The sequence below is a fragment of the Miscanthus floridulus genome, chromosome 9 (assembly GCF_019320115.1).
Source record: "Miscanthus floridulus cultivar M001 chromosome 9, ASM1932011v1, whole genome shotgun sequence".
Lineage (NCBI taxonomy): Eukaryota > Viridiplantae > Streptophyta > Magnoliopsida > Poales > Poaceae > Miscanthus > Miscanthus floridulus.
The window spans coordinates 42,542,270-42,557,304 of NC_089588.1; positions in this window are offsets into that span (position 1 = coordinate 42,542,270).

Genomic DNA, 15,035 nt, shown 5'->3' on the forward strand with positions numbered 1-15,035 from the left:
CGAAGGCCACTACTTGGGCAGCCTCCCAAGGAGTCTTTCCTTCCGATTCTGCCTTCCACTCCTGCCAGAAGGGCGGTTGTGTGCGGGTTAGAATAGTGAGCTGCACCTCATACCATGGCTGTCCTTCCAAGTACTCTTCGATCCAATGATACAGGGGCAGTTCATGGTACCCCATGAAGTGCAGAACTCTCCACAAGAGGGTAGGTGTTCCGAAAACATTCAGGAAATTCTCACTGCCATCTGTACCATTAACATATACACTTGGTGAGATAAGGCCATAATGGATAAGAGTTACATAACCGAGTAAGAATTTTATAAGGGAAGGAACAATTTAATTATGTGAATGGTAATTATCATGATGCATGCTCGTTCCGTACGTTCTCACAAACTTATGAAAGATTTGTTTCTAACGATAGACACGGTGGCATACACACGTTCTCTCATATATTGCGTAACTAGTCGAGCTACATGTTTCGTTGTTAGTGTACCTGCATAAAATTTCATTTCAGCCCAAACCCATAATGAAATATGCAGAATGTAATTTAAATACTTCCATATATGCATACCCATACATATACTTTCGTATCAAGCTACCCGATAACAATTTAAACCCACAATTAAATACGTACCCTATACACATGCAAGCATGCATACATAGTCGTACCAAAGCTAACTCTCCCCAACCGCACGCTTACATCCTGCGGTCATACTCTCATCACCTTACCTTGGTGTAGAGGCATTTGATCCATACATTACCATTCAAGTGAATGGCATCCATACAATAGCACGCCGTATGGACGACGAAGTAAAAACCCCCATGTTAGTACTTAAATAGCCACCTAATAGTCCTTAATTTGGGCATAAGGAAAGTGATCATTGGCACACTGTAGGTTTCAAATACCTATTAATATAACTATTAGTTGCTAGAGAAGGGTTTTTGGAAAACAAAACTTTTGTTTTAAATACACATGTGACAATTAACGTTAAATCTTGCTCAGATGCCAGCTGTCGCAGAACCGACCAATTTATATGAGTGCAAGTACAATGATAGCCCGCAAGCAGTCGCACTGTCATACTTGAACCCATATAAACCCGGTAGTCCGTCGAGTACCACGACGGGTCTCGATAAATGATTTACAACAACCAAGATCGTACATGATTCAACATACATGCCACATATTACATAAAGTTCACAGATACATTTCATCATCAGAGTACGAATAAAAGTTATTACAAACCGAGTTTGATAGATAAAGCGGAAGCAATTAAGTTCGAAAATAAAGTTTCCAACATAGTTTGATACAGTGCCAAGTAGGATCACGGTCCACAAAAGCAAAGATAGGAATTAATAAAGAAGCCTGCCCAAGGCTTACTCCTCATCCACGGCGGGATAGAAGCAACTCTTGCAATAACCATGATACACAGTGCCATCTGCAACAATGGGAAAATAAAACCTTGAGTACGAGAAGGTACTCAGCTAGACTTACCCTTCATAAACCAGAAATAAAATGACTCCAAGGATTATGCAAGGCTGTATAAGTGGAGATAGCTTGACAACATTTTGCATAAAGGCAATTGACTTAGTTGTACAATTAGGATTCCATTAGCAATTAATTATAACTATCCATCTCTAGATTAGCAACTATCCTATGCCAAACATGTGGTATATCAATTTAAAAGCATACAATAGTAACCATAGCAGGTATTGTACTTCCATATTCATTCGAACCATCATGTTCCATAACACAGTTACTACGATGTTGGGACTAGCCAAGTTTCTCACTATCCGGGAGAGACGGCGATTTGAATCGATTTCAACTAGCTGGGAATTTATTCCTAACACAAACCCAGGCATACCGCGTGAAGGAAGCCTTAGGTCACCTTTGGTAGAACTCAGGTCCATATTTCGCGGGTCCGTACCGCGCCGCACAATCTGGGACACCAGATGCTAGGACGTTCAGGCCTAGCCTGCCCTTGGGCTCAGTCTGATTGCCCCCCGCAAGGAGCGCACAACAGAACAGGTCCTGGCCTGAGTTGAGCTACTCGGCTTCGCGATCGGAACGAGTTATCTGGCCAGCTAGGTGAGAGGCATACGTTCAATCTTGTCAGAAGCGCCAACAACGGTACGGTCCTTAATCGACACAGACGGGGATAGATCCACACTCAAGACCTCCATGTCTTGTTGCTTCTCTATCGACATCCCGCCCGGTCTCGATTTTCTTTTACCCCATGGTTCTGTTCCACGATAGTAAATATAGCCAACCGTGCTCCGGTATCCACCTATATCTCGCAGGTGACAGGATATCACCCGACTTCTACCGGTCTTAGTATGGCTAAGCATATATTCGATCCTGGACCTATACCGGTTAAAGGTGTAATATCTAGACAAGGAATGTATATGCATCAAGTGGTTCCATTCAACTCTTATAACCTAATGCATCAATCATAAGTACTTAAGTAATCATTTGTAAAATACTAGGAGACTTAGAATGCTCCGGGGCTTGCCTCATAGAAAGGAAGTGGGGCTGTGGTCAGGACACTCCAGAAGCTCTTCAGGATTCTGCTCCGCGCCTTTTGGAGCTGTGACTTGAGGATTCTCCTGCTGGTCCCCTTCCTCTACCTCGTCGAATTCCAGCAACGTTATTTCTTCCTCCGATCCTAGATGCATGAATATGGCATAAGATATTGCGAATGCATATATGTTAACAAGGGTAGTGTGATGATACATGAAGAATGCATTCCTGCAATTATTCTTATCAGCACGTGGTTTAAGTAACAACAAGTGCATCGCGTTAACTGAGTAGGTGCATATCTCTTCTTGATTATGTAATTAATTACTTCGACAACGCATCTATTACTTCACAAACAGCAGCTACTTGTTTTACTCATAACTGGAGTTCTAATTATCCAAATGCAGTGATCCTAGACTTTCTGGAAAGCTAATAAAATTACCTATCACTTTGTTATTAACCATTTTTGCAGTAAACATCATTTTTATCATGCAACTTATCAAATTCCAGAATCTGTCCGGAACCCTTCCAATTTGCATTACAAAGTAACAATACTTCTACTTTATGTAATCATTCAAAGTTTGACAACACAAAGTCTACCAACAGTTTAAGCATACCAAATACATCCAAGAAAATATAATGGTGAAGCCCAAACTATTTCTTTATATGCCTTTATTATTTTATTTGGATACATAGGTTAAATAATAAATATATATCAAATGTGCATCAAAAATTCTTAAAAATTTACGGTACCTTACTAATGCTACCAAAAGACTACTGTAAAAGTTTCATGCCATTTTATTCAGTAAAACACTCTATACACAAAAGACAAAGCATAAAGGCTTAAAATAGCATAAATAGAAAACCCTAGTGAAAAGTGTCAAGCAATAGATTTCCTATATTTCTTAGCATCCATATACTACTAGGATAACCTCCAACAAATTTCATGAATATTGGATTCCTAAATAATTTATGAAAATTCATACAAGGATTACCTATTTATAAAAGAAAAATCTATAACTACAAATCTATGCATGCACTGATCATCAAATTTTTATCAGAGCTCATACAAGTCAAGAATAGCTTATCACAAAAATTTCATAATTTTTGGAGCACAGGAACTCTAGATATAGAATAAACAAGTTTGCATGCATTCAAAAACACATTTCAAATCTCCATTTAAATCTTCCACAATTTCTACTGTAAGTGTCAAGATCATATTTTTCCTAAATACTACACTTTCTAAGGAACATTACCAAATTTATTTCACAATTTTTTCAGCTACCAAATTGGAGATCTAAAAATTACAAAACACACTCAAATCTAGAATATTTGAACTAGCTTTATAATATAGAGTCGCTGACAGCAGGGACCCATTGGTCAGTAGGGCCCGCCTATCATCGACGCAAAACAGGGGACGGCGCTTGCTACGGCGCTGGCGCGGCCAAAGCTCGCCGACGGCGAACTCGCCGGTGGTGACATCATCACTAGGTGATCCCCGTGACCTAACGCGTCGATTGGACTACTTGGTGGGACCTCTCGTCAGAGCTAGCGACTATGGCGGCGATCATGGCGGAGCGGTGGCGTGGGACGACGGCGTTACACCGGGGCTGGCCGTGAAAACTCAATCAAACGCTACGCCGAGCATCGACACACGACGATGAAGCTATTGCACTCACTATCACTGCTAGAGGTGGTCGGAGATGTCCTGGCCACGGCGTCGTGGCGCGGCGGCGAACTCCAGCGAGGCTGTGCACGGGGCTGGAGCTTACTGAGCACCGGCAGTGGGCACGGGTGGATGCGGTGAGCTGCTGGGGTGGCGGTGGAGTGCTGCGGTGGTGATGGAGTAGCTAGGCGCGAGCTGGTGCCGTCAACGGCGATGGCGGCGAGCGGCGCTGCTACTTCGGCGCTGCGGGCGAGCGAACGATGAAGGAGGAGCAGAGAAAATGTGAAATGGTGCGCTGGGCGGGAGCAGGCGGTGCTGGGGGTGATAATGGACAGCTCTAGCTCGATGTGGCCCGGCTGCTTAGAGCAACGGCGACGTGCGGCCGTTCTCCACGTCCGCATGGTGTGCAAGCCTTGAGACCAGTCGGCCACTGAACCAGCTGGTTCAGTTCGATCAGACTCGTGACTTGATGCCAGACAGTGGGTTTTGCAAACAAATTATTTCCTGATGCAAAGCAACGCAGTGAATTCTTCCAAAACAAGAATTGTAGTCCAAAGTGCCATCTACAATTCTTGTTCAAAGATCTCATGCCAATTCCCAACCAAACCCGAGTTATATCGTCCAAAGATCAGCCTGTCGGGCTATCAATCGATAGGACTTAGAAAAATTTGTATGTCTTGAAATGTTGATTTTACTGATTTTTGTGATCCCAATTCAAGCATGTTAGGAGCTAAATCAGTTAATGACCCAAAAATAAAAGTTGTTCCTTATAGTAAATACTACAACTTTGCTTTAGTGACCACCTCCATGCAAGGTCTCTAACACCTAGTTCAAACTTGGTCAAACATGTCACATTTAAATGATGATACACTTCAAACTATGGCTTAATGACCTAATTACCCCTAACCATGAATATCAAAGGTGTTCATAATGATACTCTAAACATGTTTAAGAAAATTGCAAGGTCATACAATCATTTAATGTATTAGTCACTCATAGAGCTATTTAGTGTAATCACATGAAACATGACTTAAGGGCTTGATCATGGGAATTGACATTCATGAACCATGTTCCATTTGCTAACCTAAGTATTGCCAATATATTTTTGTGACTCATATCAACCATCTACATGTATATACTCATGATCATATGCATATACACATGGAGACATGAAATAATGAGAAAAGTTGCATACGTTCAAGGAAACATGCGATAACAAGCAAATGTTGCAGATGTTTCAATCCAATGTTTCAATTGTAAATGCTTGTTTATGAATGCTTGATGCTCATGCTCACGTTATGCAAGTCAAGTTATGCAAGGCTAACACTCGAGGTGTTAAACTCATGATGCGAATTGTTCCTGAAAGCACTCGATATCGGCTAAAACAACCGATTCAGGCATAGCGCATAGTCAAAGTCATGCCTTGTCAGGAATAGATCTACCAAATAATGATCCCTGCTCTATGGTGCTAACAGTGGGGTGTGAGGCAGAATCACATAGACCATGATAATGGGCCATGGAACGGTTCTCGCTAGCCAATAAATCTACTCAAGATGCAACATGCTTTAACCGCACGCTATGCACGATCAGGATTGACGTAAAACAGCCGATAAAACATAACTCGTCATTTAACATATAGATTAGATCAGTTTCAGATTAGCAAAAGATGGGCTAAACAAGATATAAGGCCAACCTAGATCAATCCCAATCGGGCAGAATGATATTGCTGTAATTTAGACAAATAATGAAAGCAATAAGCAATATCGGTAACTTAATGAATCTACCAAAGACTGCCATTCTAAGGTAGAGCCGATAACTTGACCTTGATCTAGTTCATACAGTGGGGGCCGACCGGATCGATGCAGCCATACTTGAACTAGGCAAAAGTCAATAACTAACTTATACTAGAGTCGCAGTGGAGGTCGACCGGATCGATGCAGCCGTACAAACAGAGGTATAAGCCATAACAGTACTTACAACAAGCAATGGAGGTCGACCGGATCGATGCAGCCGTACCTGCTGAAGAACTCGCCGAGATCTACTCTACTCCTACTCCTAAGGGGTGGCTAGAGTGGAAAAAAGTAATTGACTTGTATTGGATTGATTGGTTGTCTCTTATAATAGTCGGGGTTTGGTATTTATACCCGGAGTCTAAACATGAATCTTACTCGATCATGGTTCATTACAATCTTAGGTATAAAGAAAAACATTCCTAATTTAAGATAACTTGGACTCTGATCTTTCCCTTTTTGCAGAGTCCGTCATGTTCCATCCTGGCGCTGATCGTAGCCTTTGTCCTTATCTGTCGGTGCTATCTGAAGAAGGCCGATTCTAGTTTTTGCATCCGAATCAGCTGGTTCTGATATGCACGCAATTGATTCCTTGATGACATAATTTCGGGAGCTTTCGAGTCCCTGTGATTATCCTTCCAAATTTTGGTGTAAACAACTGCTCATTATGCTACATGTAAATGGGCAGAAATCAGTAAGATGCTAATGCAGATATTAGGAACAAAACATTTGCTAATAAGTGAAAATGTCAAGATACCTGAACTAGGTAGGTGGCACAACCACCTTAGACAAATGTATGTAAGGAATGAACAAGAGAAAAGTGATACATGCATAATGTCTTACAACGCTCATAGCATGACACAAATATTTTATTCAAAACATGGGACAACGACATGCACTCAGTTCTCCGCAATGGTCTTTGTTAATAAAAAAACAAACATAACAAAACAACAAACATAATCAACTCAACATTCACATTGCAATAACCATGATACACAGTGCCATCTGCAACAATGGGAAAATAAAACCTTGAGTACGAGAAGGTACTCAGCTAGACTTACCCGTCATAAACCAGAAATAAAATGACTCCAAGGATTATGCAAGGCTGTATAAGTGGAGATAGCTTGACAACATTTTGCATAAAGGCAATTGACTTAGTTGTACAATTAGGATTCCTTTAGCAATTAATTATAACTATCCATCTCTAGATTAGCAACTATCCTATGCCAAACATGTGGTATATCAATTTAAAAGCATACAATAGTAACCATAGCAGGTATTGTACTTCCATATTCATTCGAACCATCATGTTCCATAACACAGTTACTACGATGTTGGGACTAGCCAAGTTTCTCACTATCTGGGAGAGATGGCGATTTGAATCGATTTCAACTAGCTGGAAATTTATTCCTAACACAAACCCAGGCATACCGCGTGAAGGCAGCCTTAGGTCACCTTTGGTACAACTCAGGTCCACATTTCGCGGGTCCGTACCGCGCCGCACAATCTGGGACACCAGATGCTAGGACATTCAGGCCTAGCCTGCCCTTGGGCTCAGTCTGATTGCCCCCCGCAAGGAGCGCACAACAGAACGGGTCCTGGCCTGAGTTGAGCTACTCGGCTTCACGGTCGGAATGAGTTATCTGGCCAGCTAGGTGAGAGGCATACGTTCAATCTTGTCAAAAGCGCCAACAACGGTACGGTCCTTAATCGACACAGACGGGGATAGATCCACACTCAAGACCTCCGTGTCTTGTTGCTTCTCTATCGACATCCCGCCCGGTCTCGATTTTCTTTTACCCCATGGTTCTGTTCCACGATAGTAAATATAGCCAACTGTGCTCCGGTATCCACCTATATCTCGCAGGTGAGAGGATATCACCCGACTTCTACCGGTCTTAGTATGGCTAAGCATATATTCGATCCTGGACCTATACCGGTTAAAGGTGTAATATCTAAACAAGGAATGTATATGCATCAAGTGGTTCCATTCAACTCTTATAACCTAATGCATCAATCATAAGTACTTAAGTAATCATTTGTAAAATACTAGGAGACTTAGAATGCTCCGGGGCTTGCCTCATAGAAAGGAAGTGGGGCGGTGGTCAGGACACTCCAGAAGCTCTTCAGGATTCTGCTCCACGCCTTCGGGAGCTGTGACTTGAGGATTCTCCTGCTGGTCCCCTTCCTCTACCTCGTCGAATTCCAGCAACGTTATTTCTTCCTCTGATCCTAGATGCATGAATATGGCATAAGATATTGCGAATGCATATATGTTAACAAGGGTAGTGTGATGATACATGAAGAATGCATTCCTACAATTATTCTTATCAGCATGTGGTTTAAGTAACAACAAGTGCATCGCGTTAACTGAGTAGGTGCATATCTCTTCTTGATTATGTAATTAATTACTTCGACAACGCATCTATTACTTCACAAACAGCAGCTACTTGTTTTACTCATAACTGGAGTTCTAATTATCCAAATGCAGTGATCCTAGACTTTCTGGAAAGCTGATAAAATTACCTATCACTTTGTTATTAACCATTTTTACAGTAAACATCATTTTTATCATGCAACTTATCAAACTCCAGAATCTGTCCGGAATCCTTCCAATTTGCATTACAAAGTAACAATACTTCTACTTTATGTAATCATTCAAAGTTTGACAACACAAAGTCTACCAACAGTTTAAGCATACCAAATACATCCAAGAAAATATAATGGTGAAGCCCAAACTATTTCTTTATATGCCTTTATTATTTTATTTGGATACATAGGTTAAATAATAAATATATATCAAATGTGCATCAAAAATTCTTAAAAATTTACGGTACCTTACTAATGCTACCAAAAGACTACTGTAAAAGTTTCATGCCATTTTATTCAGTAAAACACTCTATACACAAAAGACAAAGCATAAAGGCTTAAAATAGCATAAATAGAAAACCCTAGTGAAAAGTGTCAAGCAATAGATTTCCTATATTTCTTAGCATCCATATACTACTAGGATAACCTCCAACAAATTTCATGAATATTGGATTCCTAAATAATTTATGAAAATTCATACAAGGATTACCTATTTATAAAAGAAAAATCTATAACTACAAATCTATGTATGCACTGATCATCAAATTTTTATCAGAGCTCATACAAGTCAAGAATAGCTTATCACAAAAATTTATAATTTTTGGAGCACAGGAACTCTAGATATAGAATAAACAAATTTGCATGCATTCAAAAACACATTTCAAATCTCCATTTAAATCTTCCACAATTTCTACTGTAAGTGTCAAGATCATATTTTTTCCTAAATACTACACTTCCTAAGGAACATTACCAAATTTATTTCACAATTTTTTCAGTTACCAAATTGGAGATCTAAAAATTACAAAACACACTCAAATCTGGAATATTTGAACTAGCTTTATAATATAGAGTCGCTGACAGCAGGGACCCATTGGTCAGTAGGGCCCGCCTATCATCGACGCAAAACAGGGGACGGCGCTTGCTACGGCGCTGGCGCGGCCAAAGCTCGCCGACGGCGAACTCGCCGGTGGTGACATCATCACTAGGTGATCCCCGTGACCTAACACGTCGATTGGACTACTTGGTGGGACCTCTCGTCGGAGCTAGCGACTATGGCGGCGATCATGGCGGAGCGGTGGCGTGGGACGACGGCGTTACATCGGGGCTGGCCGTGAAAACTCAATCAAACGCTACGCCGAGCATCGACACACGACGATGAAGCTATTGCACTCACTATCACTGCTAGAGGTGGTCAGAGATGTCCTGGCCACGGCGTCGTGGCGCGGCGGTGAACTCCAGCGAGGCTGCGCGCGGGGCTGGAGCTTACCGAGCACCGGCAGCGGGCACGGGTGGATGCGGTGAGCTGCTGGTGTGGCGGTGGAGTGCTGCGGTGGTGATGGAGTAGCTAGGCGCGAGCTGGTGCCGTCAACGGCGATGGCGGCGAGCGGCGCTACTACTTCGGCGCTGCGGGCGAGCGAACGACGAAGGAGGAGCAGAGAAAATGCGAAATGGTGCGCTGGGCGGGAGCAGGCGGTGCTGGGGGTGATAATGGACGGCTCTGGCTCGGTGTGGCCCGGCTGCTTAGAGCAACGGCGACGTGCGGCCGTTCTCCATGTCCACGTGGCGTGCAAGCCTTGAGACCAGTCGGCCACTGAACTAGCTGGTTTAGTTCGATCAGACTCGTGACTTGATGCCTGACAGCGGGTTTTGCAAACAAATTATTTCCTGATGTAAAGCAACGCAGTGAATTCTTCCAAAACAAGAATTGTAGTCCAAAGTGCCATCTACAATTCTTGTTCAAAGATCTCATGCCAATTCCCAACCGAACCCGAGTTATATCGTCCCAAAGATTAGCCTGTCGGGCTGTCAGTCGATAGGACTTAGAAAAATTTGTATAAGTCTTGAAATGTTGATTTTACTGATTTTTGTGATCCCAATTCAAGCATGTTAGGAGCTAAATCAGTTAATGACCCAAAAATAAAAGTTGTTCCTTATAGTAAATACTACAACTTTGCTTTAGTGACCACCTCCATGCAAGGTCTCTAACACCTAGTTCAAACTTGGTCAAACATGTCACATTTAAATGATGATACACTTCAAACTATGGCTTAATGACCTAATTACCCCTAACCATGAATATCAAAGGTGTTCATAATGATACTCTAAACATGTTTAAGCAAATTGCAAGGTCATACAATCATTTAATGTATTAGTCACTCATAGAGCTATTTAGTGTAATCACATGAAACATGACTTAAGGGCTTGATCATGGGAATTGACATTCATGAACCATGTTCCATTTGCTAACCTAAGTATTGCCAATATATTTTTGTGACTCATATCAACCATCTACATGTATATACTCATGATCATATGCATATACACATGGAGACATGAAATAATGAGAAAAGTTGCATACGTTCAAGGAAACATGCGATAACAAGCAAATGTTGCAGATGTTTCAATCCAATGTTTCAATTGTAAATGCTTGTTTATGAATGCTTGATGCTCATGCTCACGTTATGCAAGTCAAGTTATGCAAGGCTAACACTTGAGGTGTTAAACTCATGATGCGAATTGTTCCTGAAAGCACTCGATATCGACTAAAACAACCGATTCAGGCATAGCGCATAGTCAAAGTCATGCCTTGTCAGGAATAGATCTACCAAATAATGATCCCTGCTCTACGGTGCTAACAGTGGGGTGTGAGGCAGAATCACATAGACCATGATAATGGGCCATGGAACGGTTCTCGCTAGCCAATAAATCTACTCAAGACGCAACATGCTTTAACCGCACGCTATGCACGATCAGGATTGACGTAAAACAGCCGATAAAACATAACTCGTCATTTAACATATAGATTAGATCAGTTTCAGATTAGCAAAAGATGGGCTAAACAAGATATAAGGCCAACCTAGATCAATCCCAATCGGGCAGAATGATATTGCTGTAATTTAGACAAATAATGAAAGCAATAAGCAATATCGGTAACTTAATGAATCTACCAAAGACTGCCATTCTAAGGTAGAGCCGATAACTTGACCTTGATCTAGTTCATACAGTGGGGGTCGACCGGATCGATGCAGCCATACTTGAACTAGGCAAAAGTCAATAACTAACTTATACTAGAGTCGCAGTGGAGGTCGACCGGATCGATGCAGCCGTACAAACAGAGGTATAAGCCATAACAGTACTTACAACAAGCAATGGAGGTCGACCGGATCGATGCAGCCGTACTTGCTGAAGAACTCGCCGAGATCTACTCTACTCCTACTCCTAAGGGGTGGCTAGAGTGGAAAAAAGTAATTGACTTGTATTGGATTGATTGGTTGTCTCTTATAATAGTCGGGGTTTGGTATTTATACCCGGAGTCTAAACATGAATCTTACTCGATCATGGTTCATTACAATCTTAGGTATAAAGAAAAACATTCCTAATTTAAGATAACTTGGACTCTGATCTTTCCCTTTTTGCAGAGTCCATCATGTTCCATCCTGGCGCTGATCGTAGCCTTTGTCCTTATCTGTCGGCGCTATCTGAAGAAGGCCGATTCTAGTTTTTGCATCCGAATCAGCTGGTTCTGATATGCACGCAATTGATTCCTTGATGACATAATTTCGGGAGCTTTCGAGTCCCTGTGATTATCCTTCCAAATTTTGGTGTAAACAACTGCTCATTATGCTACATGTAAATGGGCAGAAATCAGTAAGATGCTAATGCAGATATTAGGAACAAAACATTTGCTAATAAGTGAAAATGTCAAGATACCTGAACTAGGTAGGTGGCACAACCACCTTAGACAAATGTATGTAAGGAATGAACAAGAGAAAAGTGATACATGCATAATGTCTTACAACGCTCATAGCATGACACAAATATTTTATTCAAAACATGAGACAACGACATGCACTCAGTTCTCCACAATGGTCTTTGTTAATAAAAAAACAAACATAACAAAACAACAAACATAATCAACTCAACATTCACATGGTGGAAAATCGAAAATAGTAGAAAAACTAGAGTCCAAAGAAATGTGCTGATCATTGGGACTTTGTGGAGCACACAAAGGCCCACGTCACATTGATCTAGTTCAGCTGGCCCTCTTTAGATTTAATATTAAGAAAAGCCTGAAGACAGAGCTTGTTGTTTGCAAAGGTTTAGGGCTTGCACAAATACTACATCAGTCTCGCTGATACCATCTTGCAACAGAATCTCATGGACTTGGGCCAACTCCTGAGCATCTGTGTTTTGACGGGCCTTCTAGGACCAAGCCTCCCTGATAATGTGGCCTAGGTCTTCAAGGCAGTCTTCTACGGATCAAGTCTGGCTACTCTTCTTACTATGAGGACTGTTAATAGAATATTCCCTATGGACCCTCTTTGAGGGCTGAGCACCACTACGTGGTAAGACCAGCTCGTCCGACAAGGATGGAGGAGAGCGAGGGCTTCCGCTACTGGGTGACTTGTCAGGTCGATGCCCCCTGTGCCGATAGCAACTCACTCCTGTGATGTGGAGTGCATCCCAAAATCATGATCAGTTGCTCATAGTATTGGGGCCGTCTGAACTTGTTTCTAGCGGGTTGGCTACTTTCCTACACGTGTTCCAGTGATGGCGAAGTTAGTACTGAGTTAGTGGGAACCTAATTGCTAAAAAAAGTCAAGGAAATGTGAGAAGTTAGTACCCCAGGGCTGGCACCGTACCATTCGGGGTTAGCTGTAACCTCTCCAGTAAGCGGGTCACGGCCTGCCCAGTATGGGTCTATCCGTCGAGCCAATTGAAGTAACAATGTTTCAGCTCGTTGTACTTGTTCTGGCACATTTTCTTGTTGTACCCGAGCCTCGTGACTTCGTTGAAGTCACGAACGACATTGGTCCACCCTAGTGAGGTTGGACTAGTGGAGTTCCAATGACAGAGCTATTTCTGCTTGGTGATTAGGTCAAGAAGCAGAGAGCAGGTTCTGTCATCCTTGCTAGCATGGTCCTGGCTCATCTGATGCAAGTTTTAGCAGTGAAGGGATTACCCACATGGATGCATATGTTATGTCATACGGAGGGTAGTTCCAGTATGCAAAGCTGAGAGTGGGTGATGGAGAAGAGAACTTGCCTTTTGGGTCTATTTGTGGTGTTTTGAGCGGAGGTTGTAGTGGCTGCCAACAGTTGGAGAGCAAGACGAAGCCGATGACACTGCCAGTTTGGGCAGCGTTGATCACCACATGACGAAACGTCCCTAAAATGCATATAGTTCAAACATAGAGCACACTTGTAAGATGTTAAACTTAATCTAAAAATAGAACATTTGTAGTGGTGATGAACACTAAATGTGTACTGTTAAACATAATCTGAATGTCAGGTTCATAAACTCGGGGTCCCTCGAGGACCGGCTTCCACGCCAGGGCTTAGCCTAGGAGGACGGCTTTCTTTTCTTCTGGACTGGCCCGAAAATCTAAATTCAACAGACCGAACCACTCACTTCAGGCCCTAGTCGCCTTCGGCCCATCTTTCCGACCAGAGCACTAGCTCAGGCTCAGGCCAACTCCGAACGGCCTCTCTGATCGGAGCGCTAGCGTCAGGCCCCGGCTGCCTTCGTACGACCTCCACTCAGAAAGCCTAACCCGAGGACCGCCTCCGACTCTGACCCCGTGCCTCCGATCGGGGTCCATAGAAAACCCTGTCCATCGCTATTCTCCGACTGGCGTGCCAGAACCGACTTGGGCAATCCGACTGGGGCCATCAGACCGAGGATGCCCACTCAGAAAGAACCAGGAGGCGTACGAAGGAAGGCAAGATAGAGCTCACAAGTCAAACCACGGCACCAGGGACCATACCCTATGGAACAGTGCTTTACAAGCCGCCCTGCCACAAACAGTATTGTAGGCACCAACATTTACCTCTACAGTTTTGTAAGCACCGATCAAAACACCCATACGGTAAGACCCCCCATGTGCCTTTGGGCATCAATAGTATTGTGGGCGCCGGAATTCACCGTACCAGGCGATCATGGTAAAGCCATGCCTCTAGTCGGCGAGACAACATTTTTGCAGGTACCGACGTCCTCCAATCCTAAACAAAAGCAGCTCAACCTCCCACATGTACCCAACATTCTATAGTGACATCAACAATATTGCGGGCGCCCACCATTATCCCATCCCCATCGGTGTAGGCAACAAAGCTTAGAAACGTCCGTACTCACTCTCCCTCTCACTTGTAAAGCCATCCCCTTCTTCTATAAAAGGGGATATGCTCCCTCCAAACACGGATAGTTAACCCAAGTCGACTCCTTCAAGTTCAAGTTTAGGGTTGGACACTTCGTTCATAGCATAGCTCCTATCGATCTCGGCCCTCCCACCGGGATGTGGGTTCCACCCATCTTCGAGCCTTCTCAGGCCTTCCGCTTCGGAAGCCTAGACTTCGTTGCCGACTAGCTCGGCGTACTCCACCTCCACGAGGAGGCGCACGTTCCAGCACCCGTCGAAGGAGCGCCCTCCATCGACTCCGGGACGCGCGACATCAATGGCTCGGCATCTGCGCTTCATTCCGA